The sequence below is a fragment of the Triturus cristatus genome, chromosome 6 (assembly GCF_964204655.1).
Source record: "Triturus cristatus chromosome 6, aTriCri1.1, whole genome shotgun sequence".
Lineage (NCBI taxonomy): Eukaryota > Metazoa > Chordata > Amphibia > Caudata > Salamandridae > Triturus > Triturus cristatus.
The window spans coordinates 1,697,141,827-1,697,159,101 of NC_140589.1; positions in this window are offsets into that span (position 1 = coordinate 1,697,141,827).

Sequence of the window (17,275 nt, forward strand, 5' to 3'; positions counted from 1 at the left end):
TCGCCGTCCTCCCTGCCAACGCCTTCCTGACCCTGCTACACTCTACTGGCTGAGATCGGGCGAGGCATTTATGGAGTGGTGTATGAGGCACAGGCCAGACGCTCTCGGGCCCATGTGGCAGGTGCACGCATCCATTGCGATACGCCAGAGAATGTGGAGCTGGCCCTCTCCGAGTTCTGGGCTCTAACCAGCCTCCGCCACCGGCACCAGACCGTGGTGCAGTTCGAGGAGTTTGTCCTGCAACGCAGCGGCCTCACCCAGTGCATGAGCCACGGCTACAAGAGCTCTGAGCTTTACCTGCGCCTGGTGGGGATGTCGCTGAAGGGTGAGAATGGCGGGGTATGGTTGACGGGATGTGGGGGAGTACTAGAGTCCGGGGATTTGAGGCCTGCACTGGTAGCGACAACTCTGACCTGCAGCCATTGTTGGAATTGACCTCCCAGAAGGCCTCCCTCCTTTATTGATCTGCTGGCCTGCCATTTCGTGCTGGAGGTATTTTGGGTCTGTGATCTGGGTCCACCATCTGGGCGACTTTGGTTGCTTTGATTGCTCTGGGCTGCCGGTATACGTCTTGGTATTGCCAATCCTGTTCTAGTTCTTCTAGTCGACCCCCCCCCCGCCCCTCGGGACACTTAACTCCTCCTTCCGATAATGTTTGCCACTGCGAGACACCCCCTTCCGACCTATGGTGTTCCGCTGCAGAGTGAAACTGGCCCCAGATTATGTGTTTTTCTATGACACTAATCCGGACCGCGGGCTCGTGGACTGCGAATTTGAGATCCCACTGATGTACTATCTTCCTTTGCCAGTTTGACTGACTTCCGTCCGTTGCTCCTGCTGCTGGACTCCATTTCCACCAGAAAAACTGTTTGTTATTAGCACGGAGCCTGAGCAACCTTGGCCGATGCCCGTTGGAGCTGTCCTATGCAGCTATAGAGGAGTCTGGCTCAGGCTCACCCCGTTGGCCGTCACCTACCCTGCCGGACATCTGACATTGTTTTTCCTGTGTCCCTGTTGTGTTTCCTTCCCTCCCCAGCCTCCTCCTTCCTTGATTCTTTGACTTTCCGCCTGACTCAATCTGCATCCCTCCCTCCTGTTCACCATTCCCCCTACCCTCCTTTACCTGTTAAGACGTGTTCGCCTGGCTATTTTACACGCTAATAACTTATATTATTGTATAACCTCTTGTTTTCTCTCATATCACTACTCTTGGAATAATGTGCAACTTGTAACTAATGTAACTTTGCAACAAAGTAAGCTCATGTAAAGCTCTCTGATACCTCCGGGTCTAGCCAGCGCTATATAAAACTCATCAAATAAAATAAATAAATACACTTGTGGGTTTGTGTCCCAGCCTTTTTGAAAATCTAAAAACAGCATCAATTGCCCTCTGAAACTGTAAAACGCTAAAATTCAATAAAAACCTCCATTTAAAATCAGTAACAATAGGAACGCCCAGGTAAGTTTCTCCCACACACATAATACACAGTCGGAATCACCTGTACCGAACCTTGCAAGAAATTCTTAGCAGAGTCCTCCATGGTAAAGGTATGTTCACACGTACTATGCCCCACTAGAACCTTCTCCTTGGGAGTTTGAGGACGAGCAACACACAATTTCCCCTTCTGTACCTCATCTAATGCAATCGGTCCATAACTTCCCTTAGATTTATGCAATCTCTCCTCATCCGTCCAGTCCACTGGACTATCTCCTGTATTCCGTGTCTGGGTCAGTTTTCTATACCTATCCTCTATCTGACCTATGAACTTCTTTTCCGTTTCGGACAACCAACATGTCAGATTATGTCTATGAGCATAAGCTGTATCTAGCTTCACAGTCGGTCTGAAATACTTCAGAAGTCTATCCTCTGACTTGTAATGATCATACTTATTCAAATGCTTGTATGCCGGAACTTCAGGAAGTACTGTATCATAATTTGAAAAGAAATACTCAAACTGTTTCCTTTCATAAAACAAACTAAGCAATAGGCTACAAGAAATCCCATAGGTCAATGGGAGATGATGGTATCTAATACCTTCGTCTACTGAAGCAGGCAACTGCATGCACACATAACAATCTTTCGCATCCATCGCGTCCACATACTCATACAACAGCTTCGCATAAGCATTAAGTTTAAAATCAGCTCTGGACAAATCTATATGAAACATACGACTCTCCTCGAGCGTCTGAGCTCTCTGATCCCGAATAGTGACCCCTCCCTGTCCTAGAGTGGTAGGTGTGGGTGCTCCCTGAACCTCCCCCTCCTGTCTATGGGCCACCATGTATGAAGGTACTACAACTGCAAATATAACCGCTATCACTACCCCTAATAGTGTGCCTATCACTATTTTGGCTCTACGGTGTGTATTTCCAGGTTCCGCCATCTCTGAATTGTTCTCAATGTTCAGTACAGTCTCTGCTGACACAAGTCTCCTTCTCATCCAGCAAGTTCAATTCAGCTGCTCTCTTGAACCAGGGAAACCTTTAGCAAAGTTCAATTTCTCGTTTCTTCTGATCAGGAAGACTTCCCTAACTCTTCTTCGTCTTTCACTGGAAAATCCCTAAATTTATTCTTCTCCCTCTCGGGCCTAGGTTATCTTCTTTTCAAACTTTATATACAACCACTTTACAATCAGTCCAGAATACCTGCCGGTCCCAACAGTTCTAGGACCGAAGTTTAAGGGTTGTCAGTTCTTGGGGAGCGGGTATGACTGCAAAGGTTGGGAAGTCCAACGTTTCCAGAATCAGACCACGGATGATACTCAAGAATGGTGGATTCGGAATATTGATGGTCAGTACTCCTTCGATCTCCAAACCTGGGATCTTCAACAACACTTCCACTCTCGGAAACGGGAGACTGTTGACCAGTGTGATCGATCTCAACCTTCCCGTGTTCAATAAACTTGGCATCAGTCACTGTGTATGCCCACTCTGGTGAGGCGTACTTTTGGCACGGCACTCTTGTTCTCTTCGACCTTCTCAGAGCACCTTGGGGTCGATCTTCGTCACCTTGCTCTGCTTCTGATTCTTCGGAAATTGGGGCGAGATCTGTTCTTGATGCCAATCTCGAGTTTACCCGTCTCTGACTCACGGGCCAAACCCTTTCTGCTTCTGTGGCACCTCCACACTCCCTACTGGTACCCTGTGCACCCCTTTCTTCTCCAGCAGAATTCGACTCGGTGCCACCCACTGCAGCTCCGTCTTCTTCTTCCGAATCCGTTTCAGTGTTTTTCTCACGTTCCCTTTCGGCTTGGTTTAGTGCACAACCAGCTGCATCAGCAACCCCTACAGCTTGACTTGCCCTCTCAGATGGCTCTGCCACCTCAACTGGGTTTTCGTTCTCGAGAGGGGCTGTTTCTTCCAAGGGTGCTGGAACTCTACGGGTATGAGAGGCGTGTACCCAGTTCGGCAATCCTCCACACTTCACTGCTGTATTCGTAACCAGGATTATCTGGTACGGCCCACGCCAACGAGCATCCAGACAACTCATCCTCACGTGTTTGCGCACCAATACCCAGTCCCCTGGGCACAAGTCGTGGCACAGGTCGCTTGCGGCTGGAACCGTTGCTGTCTGCACCTGCTGAGACACAGAACGGACCACGTCAGCCAGGCCTTTACAATAGTCCAAAATCATGTCATCAGTGATGTTAATCAAAGCAGTAGCAGGTATTGCTGGCAAGCGCATCGCCCTCCCCATAATGATCTCGTGGGGTGACAATCCAGTCCTCCTATCAGGGACACTCCGGAGACTCATGAGAACTAAAGGTAATGCATCTGGCCACTTCAGAGATGTCGAAGAACACACTTTCGCCATTCGGGCTTTCAAAGTTCCATTAACTTGCTCCACAATCCCAGAAGCCTCTGGTCGGTAGCTGCAGTGCAATCTTTGGTCTACATTTAAGGCAGCACAAAGTAGCTTCATGATTTCACTGTGGAAATGCATTCCTCTATCTGATTCAAAAGAGGTCGGAAAACCGTACCTCTGGATTAGTTCTCTCAATAATAACTTAGCTACGGTGAGTGTGTCACACCTACGTTTCGGGTAAGCCTCCACCCACCTGGAAAAGACACATACTATGACTAATATGTACCTCAACCCATTACACTTCGGCATTTCAATAAAATCCAGCTGCATTCTATTGAAAGATCCACCTGACCTACCTATGTGACTCAGCGTCACAGCGGTCCTCTTTCCTACATTCATGTGCTGACATGTAACACACCTCTGGCACACGGCCTCAGCTACCGTCCGAAACTTCGGATTGTACCACGTTTGGCGAAACACTCGCATCATTGCATCTCTGCCAAGATGTACAGCACCATGTATCAGTCTCGCCATGGGACTCAACAAACATTCCGGTAACACAGCGCGTCCATCATTCGAAACCCATATATCCACATCTCCCTTCTCACATCCCGCTCGTATCCAGCTGTCCCGCTCCTGATCAGAGACTCCATCTTGCAACTGCTTCAGTTCCTCCCATGAGTCTGCCATAGCTAACATCACAGTGTAATCTGTTTTCTCATCACTTTCCACAACATGATTCTCAGTATAATTACATCCCTGCTCTGCACAAAATCGAGCAACTTCATCTGCGTAATTATTACCCAATGACACGAAATCGGTTCCTTTAGTGTGTGCAGAACATTTAACAACAGAAATTTCATCTGGACTTTGCAATGCTTCCAGCAATTGTCGTACATAATCCCCATTTCTGATGGGTGAACCAGAAGATGTCATAAACGCTCTCTGGGACCATAGCTGTCCGAAATCATGAACTACACCAAACCCATATTGACTATCTGTGTAAATCGTTACACGGATCTTATCAGCGGCCAAACAGGCACGGGTCAAGGCAATAAGCTCAGCCACCTGTGCGGAGTATACTCCTTCTAGACAAGCGGCTTCAACCACCCCTGTGATGGTACACACAGCAAACGCTGCTCTCAGTCGACCGACACTGTCTCTTAAACATGAACCGTCCACAAAGAAAATCTCATCTGAAACTGGGAGCGGTTCATCGACAATGTCAGGTCTCGGTTTGGTGCATAGTTCCGTCACATAGAGACAATCATGGTCCTCACAATCTTCTTCATCATCTATATTTGGAATAGGCAACAGTGTAGCAGGATTTAAAACAGAACACCTCTTCAGCGTTACATTATCTGCAGCAAGGATGACTTGCTCATAACGAGTCAACCTATTATTTGTGAGGTGCTGTGTTTTAGTCCTAGTCATCCACAACTCAACAGAATGTGCCACATGAACAGTAGGCGGATGACCCATCACAATGCTCTCACATCTTTCGATACTGACACCTGTTGCAGCAACGGATCTGAGACATCCGGGCAACGCAGAAGCTACTGGATCTAAAGTAGCTGAAAAATAGGCAACTGGTCTACGGACTCCTCCGTGACTCTGAGTCAACACTGCTAATGCGCAACCTTCCTTTTCGCAACAGAATAAGGCAAATGCCTTGTTATAATCTGGCATTCCCAAAGCTGGAGCGCTGCATAAAGCTTCTCTCAGCCTCAAAAATGACCTTAAACAGTCGTCATCCCATGGTACCGGATCGCTCACATCTTTTCGCGTCAGCCGCTGTAAAGGCTTCGTCTCAAAAGAAAAGTTTGGGATCCACTGGCGGCAATAGCCCACCATTCCCAAAAACATTCTGACTTCCCTCTGCGTCGAGGGAATCAGCATTCTCAAAATCGCATCAATACGATCTGGAGACACCTTTCTCTTGCCTTTCTCAATTCGGTGCCCCAAATACTGTGCCTCGCTCAAACAGTATTGCAGCTTGTTTGGAGACACCTTGTGACCGTTCTCTCCCAAGTAATTCAACAGAGCAACGGTGTCAATTCTGCAGGCGTCTTCCGTCTCTGACGCAACAAGCAGATCATCAATGTATTGCACTAAAACAGAGTTTTGCGGCAACACAAGGCCTTCAAGGTTTTTCTTCAAGATCTGATTAAAGATAAATGGGCTCTCTGTATACCCCTGTGGGATACGACACCACGTTAACACACGATTTTCCAGCCGAAATGCAAAAAGAAATCGGCTGTTCTTATGCAGAGGAATCGAGAAAAAAGCTTGACACAAATCAATCACTGTGAACCATTCAGCTTCACATGGGATCTGAAATAGGATCACAGATGGATTCGGTACCACTGGACAACATGGAACAACTATTTCGTTTATCTTTCGCAAATCTTGCACAATCCTAAATTTCCCACTTGGTTTCTGCAGTCCCATGATGGGCGAATTACATGGGCTACCCATAATCTCCATCAGTATTCCCTGCTTGATCATGGACTCAATCACAGGTTTAATCCCTGCAATAGTTTCAGGAGATAACTTATACTGGGGTGTCCTCGGAAACTCCACGTTTGGTTTAATCTGGATTTTCACTGGGTCTACTCCCTTGACTAAACCAATCTCCTCACCACTAAGGTCCCATACGTCAATAGACACTGGGTCCCTCAGATCAAGTGGAAGCTCCTCCACCGTCAATGCTGGGTACATTTCCACACACACACACTGATTTGCAACCTAAAAGGTCGCGTCATCGTCTCTCGTCTGTACCTCCACTCCTTTCGGGGTACAGTAAATCGTGCAGTTGAGCTTGCACAATAGATCTCTTCCTAACAGGCAAACCGGACTAGAGTCGCACACCACGAACTGGTGTCGATTACTGAAATTTCCTATCCTGATTGGAATTGGCTCCGTCAATGGACTAATTAGTTTCTTATTTGCCACTCCAACAACCTGGATACTTTGTACAGAAAGGGCTAACCCTGGAACCACTGCCGACCTTATAGTCGATCTGGTAGCCCCCGTATCAACCAAAAAGGTTGTAGGGTGACCGTCAAGGTCTGCTTCTACGAAGGGTCCTTTCTGATCTACCTCTAGAATGGCTCTAAGCATGCAATCCTTGTCTCTTTTTGACCCTAATTGTGCCAACAGGCTTATATCATTTCCCTCACTCACTTCAAACATCGGCATCTGCAAATAAGTGCGAGCTCCCTGCTGTACATTCTGTATTCTGGGTGGCTGGGGAACCTGCACCTGCGGAACACCAGTCCCCCCTTTTATCATCCTGGGTCTAGTTACTGTCTGTACCGCCTCCGCCCCAGGGACCTGAACTACTTCTTCTTCTGGCTGTATCTGATTCCATGGGTTCAGGGGACACTCGCGTCTCCAGTGTCCAACCTGGTGACACTGATGACATGCTGTCGTCTTTTTCAATGTCGCCACATCCATCCCTGTTCTAGGATCTATTGATCTTGGCCTTCCCTGCCCCTGAACATTCTGATTTCCCGCCTGATAATTTCCCTGTCTCCTTACCAACGCTCCCCCATTAGGCTGTCCCTGAGCGGTTTGCATCTGGACAAGCATCAAGTTATCTTTCAACTTCCTGTGTTTGGATTCAATCTCATCAACAGGCTTGTTTTGCCAACAAATCAAATGCTGCTGTATCATGAGGCTAACCTCTGGCCTCAATCCCAACACAAACTTTGAAACAAACTGTCCCATATCTTTCGTCTCCAACGCATCTAGGCCACTGTACTGCTTAAAAGCCTGCAAGAGTCTCTCATAGAATTCATGTACCGTCTCCTTAGGTTCCTGCACTGTCCGGTCTATCTTCACCCAATCGATGTCTTGTGGTGAAACCTTCGACTTTAACCAGGCAATCACTTGCTCGTACTTCCTCATCACTATCATTGCCGGACCATTCGTGATCGCGTTCCTATCAGGCTCGTAGGTCGGCCAATCAACGGCAATCTTGCACGCTGCCCACAAATCTCCCGGAACCACAATATCGAATAAGGTATTGAGATCAATCCACAATACCTTCGAAATCTTTACAAAGCGGTCAACCTGCTTATACCACACTGCGGGCTTCTCCCTGAGCCGGGGAAAATCATTGGTAAACGCCGCCAAATCACCCCTGCTCCAGGGCACATGCACGTATCCTCCATTCTGCACTTCCCTCAAAGGGAAGTTCCCTATCCCCAGCACCCCTCCACCCGGAGGTGGGGTCTCTCCTGTAGTTCCCCTAGAGCTTTTCTTCTTGGCCCACCTTTCTTCCCACTTATCAAGCATCATCCATGCACGCATGGATGTGATCAGGTCTCTAATGTGAGATCTCAATCCCGCAACCCTTTTCTCCTCCAGTTCCTGGTCACTGTACTGCAACCTATGACCTCCTTGCAATGTTTTCGTTTTGGATAAGTCCACCTCATATCGCCTAGCCAATTCTGACAGTCTCTCATGCGCAACTCGTGCCTTCCGAGTCACATCCTTCGCTACGAAGAGTAATTCGTCTGGTCCATATATTAATATTCTCTCAAGGGATAAACTTCCGCCTACTATCTCATCCACTTCCGCTTTTAACCTTACTACGTCTATCATCATCCCCCCTTTCAGGGCTCCTCTCAGTATTTCTTGGCAGGCTGCCCCTTCCCTACCGCTGTCCTCGCATTCTTGGTCCTGCGACCTATTCTCCTCTGGTATACCCATTGGAGCGGATCGATCCCTGAAACCGACCCGTTCTCTCTCCGCTGTCATCACTCTTGGGCTTTGGTTTCTCACTGGTGGTACCCATGATCGTAAATCTGATCTCGACTCCATCAGGGACCTCGACCCCTCTGGTCTCTGCTCTCTTTGTTCCCCAGATGAATCTGACATGGCTGGCAAGGGTGTACTCCATTCTATAGGGTCTGGAGTCCGAGCCCTCGCACCCACTAGGTCACTTCCTGCGACCTCTCTCCTTACTCCCTCGGCTGTCCGCTCTGGGTTTGCAGCCTCCTCTGAATCTGGGTGGTAAATCGAAACAATAGGTCCAATAGTAACCGGTACCTTGAAAGCATCCGGTAACCTCACATCTCTCTCGACTTTTACGCTTGCCTCGGACGGGCTCCTTGTACTCTCTGTTCCTATTGAGAGCCTTCCTTCTACTCTCATCTCTGGGTGGATTGTTACTCCTCTAGTCTCTTCTATCTGAACCAATGTCCCTTCTGGGACCTCTGGGTTATACGGAGGTGGTCTCTCTGACAACAATCTTTCCAATAGGTCATCATCTATATCACTATCATCCTCTTCTTCTGGCTTTACGTTCTTTACCCCCTCCGATGTGATCAATAAGGGATACAGTCTATCTCCCTCTATCGCCTGTACTCTCCACCTTTTCTCCGCTGCATCCCACCTAGCATCCTGGAAAGCCCTGATCGACTTTTTCACCCTTTCCTGATCCCTTCCTCTGTCCCTATCATGCGCTGCTCTAATCCACGCATGTAGTGCTTCGAATTGTGTTGGCCTTGGCAAAGGTCGTAAACCCGCCATCACAGACTTCAACTGGTACAACACTGCTAACCTGAATGAGCCATACCTCGGAAATGCTAATTCTCCTTCACTTTGAGTCATTTTATGCCAATTCTCAAGCCAAATTATCGTATGCAATCCCACATTCTTTGCCATGTAATGTGCTGGAGTATCCTCGGGAGGGGCTTCTTCTCCCTCTCGAGTAACCACATGTTTGTCACCTCTACACAGTTCTCTAAAAACCTTAAAACACTTCATGATTAACAAAAATTCAATCTCACACACTGTTTACCTCTTGATGTTGAACCCTCCAATAACAGCGCGACTAACACCAACCAGCCTATCACAGCGCGACACTCTCTGATGTCACCTTCCTTCGTTCGCAGCAGTTCCCTTTCCTTACTGTTTACGTCTCACGCCTGCACTCGTCCCATTCATACACTGAAATAACCGTTTATCCCAAACAAGTTACTTCTCTGGCCGTCCGTCCACAGCCTCTGACTGTTCGTCCACAGTCTCTCGAAATTGTTGACCTCGGTTGGCAACTGTCTGTCCCCGTCTGGGCAGAAAGTTCGCCTCTGATAGATTACAAATACTCAAATCCACATGCAACAACCCACGACCAGCGTCGAGTTGTCATGCACTCACACGTTCGCTCCCCCTATCTCGGTCCAGGTGATCGATGGTACCTCACGATCTCCTTTGGGTGGTCAACAAAATCTACCACGGGTGTCTTCTACACCACAATTCCCGGGCTGCGCGCGCTCACAGCCTGATCTCACAATCACTCAACATTCACTCCAACTCCGCAAGACATCACACAACAAATCAACACCGCAATGTACAACATCTCATCCTGTTCATACTCACTCCACGAACTGCTGCCTCCTGCCGCACTGCTACTCGCCGTCAATGTTCATCATCCGCCGTGGTCTGCTGCTCACCATCTGATGATTCACCATCACTTATCGTCTATGGGTCTCAAGGATCACTTATCTTAATCTAATCGCCCCTCGCTATCGGAAGTAACCATCCGACCCTGCTACCAACTGCTGGGGCCCAATTTTCTTGTTTCCATTTATCTCAAGAACCCACTCTGGTCAGCTGGACCTTTTTACTTGCCCAATAGCGTGGAGGGAGCAAACACAATTATCAGAGAATACCTTCCGCAAATTGACATAATTAAGGACTCGAAACTCAATCTCTATTTCTCTCGGGATGTTATTATCAAGAAAAACATCTGCAGATATAAGCACCTTAGCACAAGGCACAACAGGTAAATGGGTACTAATACAAATGCCACTCTACGAAGAATCCGCATTCGACTGAGTATTAACAAAAGTACAGCTTCTAAAAGCATGAGGTAGATAACTACCAAGCTAATGTCGATATTAGGAATCATTAAACCAAAGCATTTCTGTCCCTACTCTATGCTAGATGACATCCCTGCTTACCATTCCCTTAAGACCCAAGAAATCGTGAAAAGGTGTAAGAAGTGAACTTCCTAATAAGTCTTTACTTAGAGAGCTTGATCTAAACGCTCCTTCTAGCTCCTCGCCTACCTCTTTCTCTGCACAACCCTCGGGGCGCTGTCCCTAATACGAAACCCCAAATCACAGAACACGCCCTCCGGCACACCTCCTGGACCAGGTCTTCTTCCAGTAATTTTCCATCCAGCTCTGTCCATCTTCCGTCGTACATCAGCTTGGCCTTGAGTCCCAGACACCGTCGGCACTAGGAGTTGTGATTAGCACATTCCAAAGCACTCCCATGTCTGGCTTCCTCCATAATTCAACTCTTAGACAAAGACCTTTTTACTAACGAACCAACTGTCCTTGCACCTGCGGTGAGATCATGGGATGGAGAAATACTTCGCATCTTTTAACTTTACAATTTACTGCAGCCCAAAACCTCTACTAGAATAAATCAATTGCGGCCTACCGCATTCAGCTAACATAAGAAATACCAGGCCTTTCTTCTCAACGATATATGTGAATTTGGGCCTCTACTAGGTTAAACACGCTATTAAATCACATTCTAACATTAGTGCTTTTACTTTCATATACGTGGATAAACGACATACATGAGTTACTTCAATCAGGTTACACGTTTAGCCTAATACATTGCATTAAACAGGAACTAATCGTTATACATTTTGCTAAATACATTCACAATATATTTTTACGTCTCCTAACTCTTCTACATTGCGACATAGCTGATACATTTCTTAATGCATCTTGCACAGCACAACTAAAGATACATTATTTATATGCGGGTGCCAACAAACAGTGAATATGATGCACCCCTAAAATTTTCAAAACCTTTAGGCGCTACATCACAACCATGCACAACGCTTTGACATCTTTCAGGGCTTATGGGCTTATTCTAGACTGGGGAGAGGATGCAGCCTAAAGGTAGGGTTGTCGACCTCATATCTGGGGAACTGGGTTCCGGTCTCGGCAACCACACTCAATAGCCTGTGATTCTGGGCAAATCACTTAACAACTTAACTGTCTAACAAAAATGACTGTAACACAACTGCTGCTCATGTAAAGCGCTCTGATACCTGATACCTTCGGGTCAAGTTTGCGCTATATAAAACTTCGAAAAAAAACAAGAGAAAATTAATACCATTAAAAAAATGAAAGAAGGGTGCACCAATTGTGAGCAAGAAAGTAATTTTACACTAGTGTAGCAAGATTGGCACTTCAGCAATGGACTTTGCTAAACCATTTGAAAATGCTTCTGAGGCAAACATGCACTTTACAAAAAAAATACATTCGTCTTTATCAATCAATCAATCAATCAATCAAAAACATTTATAGAGCGCGCTACTCACCCGTGAGGGTCTCAAGGCGCTGAGAGAGGGGGGTGCTGCTACTGCTCGAATAGCCAGGTCTTGAGGTGTTCCCTCAAGGTGAGATGGTCCTGGGTCAGTCGTAGGTGGGCGGGGAGGGAGTTCCATGTCTTGGCCGCCAGGTAGGAAAACGATCTTCCTCCGGTGGTGGCTCTGCGAATCCGTGGGACGGTGGCGAGGGCGAGGCTGGCGGCGCGGAGCTGGCGGGTCGGAGTGTAGAACGTGAGGCGGTTGTTGAGGTATTCGGGGCCCATGTTGTGGAGCGCTTTCTGTGCGTGGGCGAGGAGCCTGAACGGGATTCTTTTGCTGACGGGGAGCCAGTGTAGGTTTCTCAGGTGGGCAGAAATGTGGCTGTGGCGAGGGATGTCGAGGATGAGTCGTGCGGAGGCGTTCTGTATGCGCTGAAGTCTTTTCTGTAGTTTGGCTGTGGTTCCTGCGTATAGGGCGTTTCCGTAATCTAGTCGGCTAGTGACGAGGGCCTGGGTGACCGTCTTTCTGGTTCCTGTGGGGATCCACCGGAAGATTTTTCGGAGCATCGCAGGGTGTTGAACCATGAGGATGATATGGCGTTGACTTGCTTGGTCATCGTGAGGGAGGAGTCCAGGATGAATCCCAGGTTGCGTGCGTGGTCTGTGGGCGTCGGTGCGGTGCCCAGCGCTGTGGGCCACCAGGAATCGTCCCAGGCGGATGGGGACTGTCCGAGGATGAGGACCTCCGTCTTGTCAGAGTTCAGTTTCAGACGACTGAGCTTCATCCATTCCGCGACGTCTTTCATTCCTACCTGGAGGTTGGTTTTGGCGGTGGCTGGGTCTTTGGTGAGGGAGAGTATCAGCTGGGTGTCGTCGGCGTAGGAGATGATGTTGAGGTTGTGTTTGCGTGCGATGGCGGCGAGGGGGCTCATGTAGATATTGAAGAGGGATGGGCTGAGCGAGGAGCCTTGGGGTACGCTGCAGATGATCTCGTTGGTCGCGGAGTGGAAGGGAGGGAGGCGGACACTCTGGGTTCTGTTGGAGAGGAACGAGGTGATCCAGTCCAGGGCTTTTCCTTGGATCTCAGTGCTGTGAAGGCGGGTTATTAGCGTGCGGTGGCAGACGGTGTCAAAGGCGGCTGAGAGGTCTAGGAGGATGAGAGCGGTTGTTTCCCCGTTGTCAAGCAGGGTCCTGATGCCGTCGGTGACTTCGATGAGGGCGGTCTCGGTGCTGTGGTTGGCTCGGAATCCTGACTGGGATGGGTCGAGGGAGTCGTTTGCCTCGAGGAATGCGGTCAGCTCTTTATTGACGGTTTTCAGGGAAGGGAAGAAGGGAGATGGGGCGGAAGTTCTTGAGGTCTTTAGGGTTGGCTGTGGGTTTCTTCAGGAGGGCTTTGATCTCTGCGTGCTTCCAGCTCTCTGGGAAGGTGGTGGACGTGAAGGAGTTGTTTATGACGTTCCGGAGGTGGGGTGCGATGGTGGTGTCGGCTTTGTTGAAGATGTGGTGAGGGCATGGGTCAGAGGGAGAGCCGGAGTGGATGGTGTTCACGACGTGGGTGGTGTCTTCAGTGCTGATGTGGGTCCAGGCGCTGAGGGTGGTGGTGGGGTGCGTAGTATTGGTGACTGGAGGCGGAGTCTGGGCGCCGAAGCTATCGTGTATATCGGCGATCTTGCGGTAGAAGAACGTGGCGAGTGAGTTGCAGAGGTCTTGCGACGGTGTGATGTTGTTGTTGCTGGCGCTGGGGTTGGAGAGTTCTTTTACGATGGTGAACAGTTCCTTGCTGTTGTGTGTGTTGTTGTCCAGCCGCTCTTTGAACCATGTCCTTTTGGTGGTGCGGATCAGCTGGTGGTGTGTGCGAGTGGCGTTCTTGAGAGCTGTCAGGTTTTCTGTAGTCCGTTCGTGGCGCCAGTTTTTTCGAGAGTTCGGCAGGATTTCTTTGATTCTTTGAGGGCGTCGGTAAACCATGTGGTTTTCCTGTTGCCGGTCTTGCCAGGGGGGTTCTTCAATGGAGCAAGGGCGTCGGCGCAGTTGTGATCCACTGTGCGAAGTTACGTGCTGCGTCGTTGGTGTCAGAGGTGTCGGTTGGTGGGTTCTGGCTCAGTGATGTGGTTAGCTGGTCAGTGGTGACTTTGCTCCAGCATCTGCGGGGGATTTGTTGCGGGCGGTGGTGGGATGTAGACCTCTTGAAGGTGAAATGGATGCAGCTGTGGTCGGTCCAGTGTAGTCCGGTGGAGTGGCTGAAGGAGACGTGGTTGCTGGCGGAGAAGATGGGGTCGAGCATGTGGCCGGTGTAGTGGGTGGGGGTATTCACCAGTTGCTTGAGTCCGAGGTTGGTGAGGTTGGCGAGCAGGGTGGTGGTGTTGTTGTTGTTGTTGTTCTCCAGGTGGAATTTCAGGTCCCCTAGGAGGATGTATACTGATGAGGCGAGGGCGTGCGGGCTGATGAAGTCGGCGATGGTTTCACTGAATTGTGTGCGCGGGCCCGGGGGTCTGTAGATGAGGGTTCCTCTGAGGGTGGTCTTGGGGGTCGGTGTGGATCTGGAAGTGTAGGTGTTCGGCGGCGGAGAGTGTGTCTTCGGTGTTGGTTGTGACGCTGATGGTGTTCCTGTAGATGATGGCGATTCCTCCTCCTGTTTGGTTAACGTGGTCCTTGTGGGTGGTCTTGTAGCCGTCCGGGATGGCTATGGCGATGTCGGGGGCTGAGGAGGCGTTCATCCAGGTTTCCGTGAGGAAGGCGACGTCCGTTGCTGTTGTATCGAGGAGGTCCCAGAGTTCGACGGCATGCTTGTGGACGGAGCGGGTGTTGAGTAGGATGCACTTGAGGTGCTTGGCCTTGTTGCTAGGTCCGGGGGGGCGGGGTGCAGGTTTGGAGGCAGGTGAATTTGCAGGATTGGCAGGTGAAAGGTCCGTGGGTGCGCTTCAGGGTGGCTCGGTAGCAGGCGGGTGGTCGTCCGGTGTTGAGTGCATTGAGGGTGTCGGTGTCGTATCTCAGTCGGGTTTCGGCGGGGGCCAGGGGTTCTGGCGCCGGGCGCGGTACAGGCGCGGATGGGCGCAGACGGGCATGCCTTTGGCGCGCCCGCTGCGCGCGTCCGCTACGCAGCCGCTGTGCGGCCTCCATATGAGGGGCAGAGGGAGGGAGGATCAGCTGGGAGGCGGGAGTGGGGTGGCCAATGGGGAACCAGGGGGGCGGGGTCGCAAGGGTCGCAGCGGCGGGAAGCACGAGGGAGAGGGTGACACAGAAGGCAAGAGGGGGCAGGGGGGGAAGGGGGGAGGGGGCACAAGGGCACAAGCAAAGATGGCAACAATAGCAACAATAGAGAGGAAAATACAAGTAATGCAAGTGAAGGAGACAAAAGCAAAGTGGCAGCAGTAACGGCGGAGAAAGCACAGATAAGGCAGGCACAATTAAGGCCGACCTCGGGGAGGGGAGGTGGTCAAATCACAACAACAGGAAGCGAGGGGGCAGCGGCACAGGAGGAACGTGTGGCGGTGGGGGGGCGACCTACCTGAAGACAGGGTCAAGGGTCGCTCTCTTCACCGCTGCGCGGCCTCCATATGAGGGGCAGAGGGAGGGAGGATCAGCTGGGAGGTGGGAGTGGGGCGGCCAATTGGGCACCAAGGGGGCGGGGCCGCAAGGGGCGCAGCGGCGGGAAGCCCGAGGGAGCGGTTGACACAGAAGGCAAGAGGGGGCAGGGGGTGAAGGGGGCACAAGGGCACAAGCAAAGATGGCAACAGTAGCAACAATAGAGAGGAAAATACAAGTAATGCAAGTGAAGGAGACAAAAGCAAAGTGGCAGCAGTAACGGCGGAGAAAGCACAGATAAGGCAGGCACAGGCACAATTAAGGCCGACCTCGGGGAGGAGAGGCGGTCAAATCACAACAACAGGAAGTGAGGGGGCAGCGGCACAGGAGGACCGTGTGTCTATTGGCGCTTTCTACTGATGACAGATGTTTATTGGTACCATCTCAAAAATAATACTAATTTTAACGATTTTAGCTGGATGAAAGGCAGAGGAACCCGCGGTATTGGAATCTGTTGTCATGGGGTCTAGCACAGGCCCCTGCCCATCATACCAAACCACCAGCATCTCTGTGGAATAAAACTACAACACACAGAGCATTCTCATCCATTTACTGAGCGGTTATTACGACGTTATCGCTATCATTAGTTGCATCTGTCTGCCTATCAGGGTAATGTTGTCAGACTGTCAACTCTCAATCACCGCAGCTGCTGCCATTCGCGAAGATTTGATCTTCCTTACCACAACACTTGACAGTTAATAACAGCAACAGCTGTTCCGTGAAATATACTGTGTGCTGCAGTGAAGAAACTCGACAGTGAGCTATTATTTCTTGGCGACGACTAAAAGATTTGATAATCTTTGCAGTTTCCCTATTTCCTCATTTCAGGTTATGTCTCCCTTTCTGTTTCCATTTTTAGGCGTCTGCTAGACAGCGCATGCGTGGTCTCTTCGTAAGTGTGCTTGCAGCCCGCCCACAGCTTACCATTTGTTTGTTTTAGAATTGCTCTAATTTCCTTCCCACCAATTTTGTCAGGCATGTCTGAGTCACATCCTTTACTCGTGTTTGGCCCTCCCTTAGCTCATGGACCAAGTACTTGTGTCTTTCCCCGGTTGCCGTTGTTAGAGCTACTTTGTTTTGGTGTTCAGGCACTCCATCTGAGTGCTTGTTTACAGACCCAGCTCATTGAGAAGACAAATTACAATTAAAGGGTGCTGGTTGCCTTATCTCTTCTATTGCTGTTTCCTCCAGCACTATTCTGCTGGTCGCTACCACAAGAGAGCTGCAGTTTTAGCATGCAGGGCCATGCCATAAGGCTTATTGCTTTTTCTGTGCTCTGCCGCTGGGTTCCCGGGCACACAAGTGATCTCAGACAGGAGTGACAGACCTCAAATGTTTTAGTGCTCCTTTGCTGGCTCCCCTCTTAAGCCGCGGTCCATGCAGGTAACATCGGTGGGACAGTGGAGTGGTGGGGCCAGGTAAGGGGGAATTTCGAGGAATGATGGTGAGGAAAAACTAACTAAATAATTAATTTTCCCTCAGCATCGCCCCTCGAAATACCCCCTTACCCGACCCCACCTTACCACCGCTGTTACCTGTACG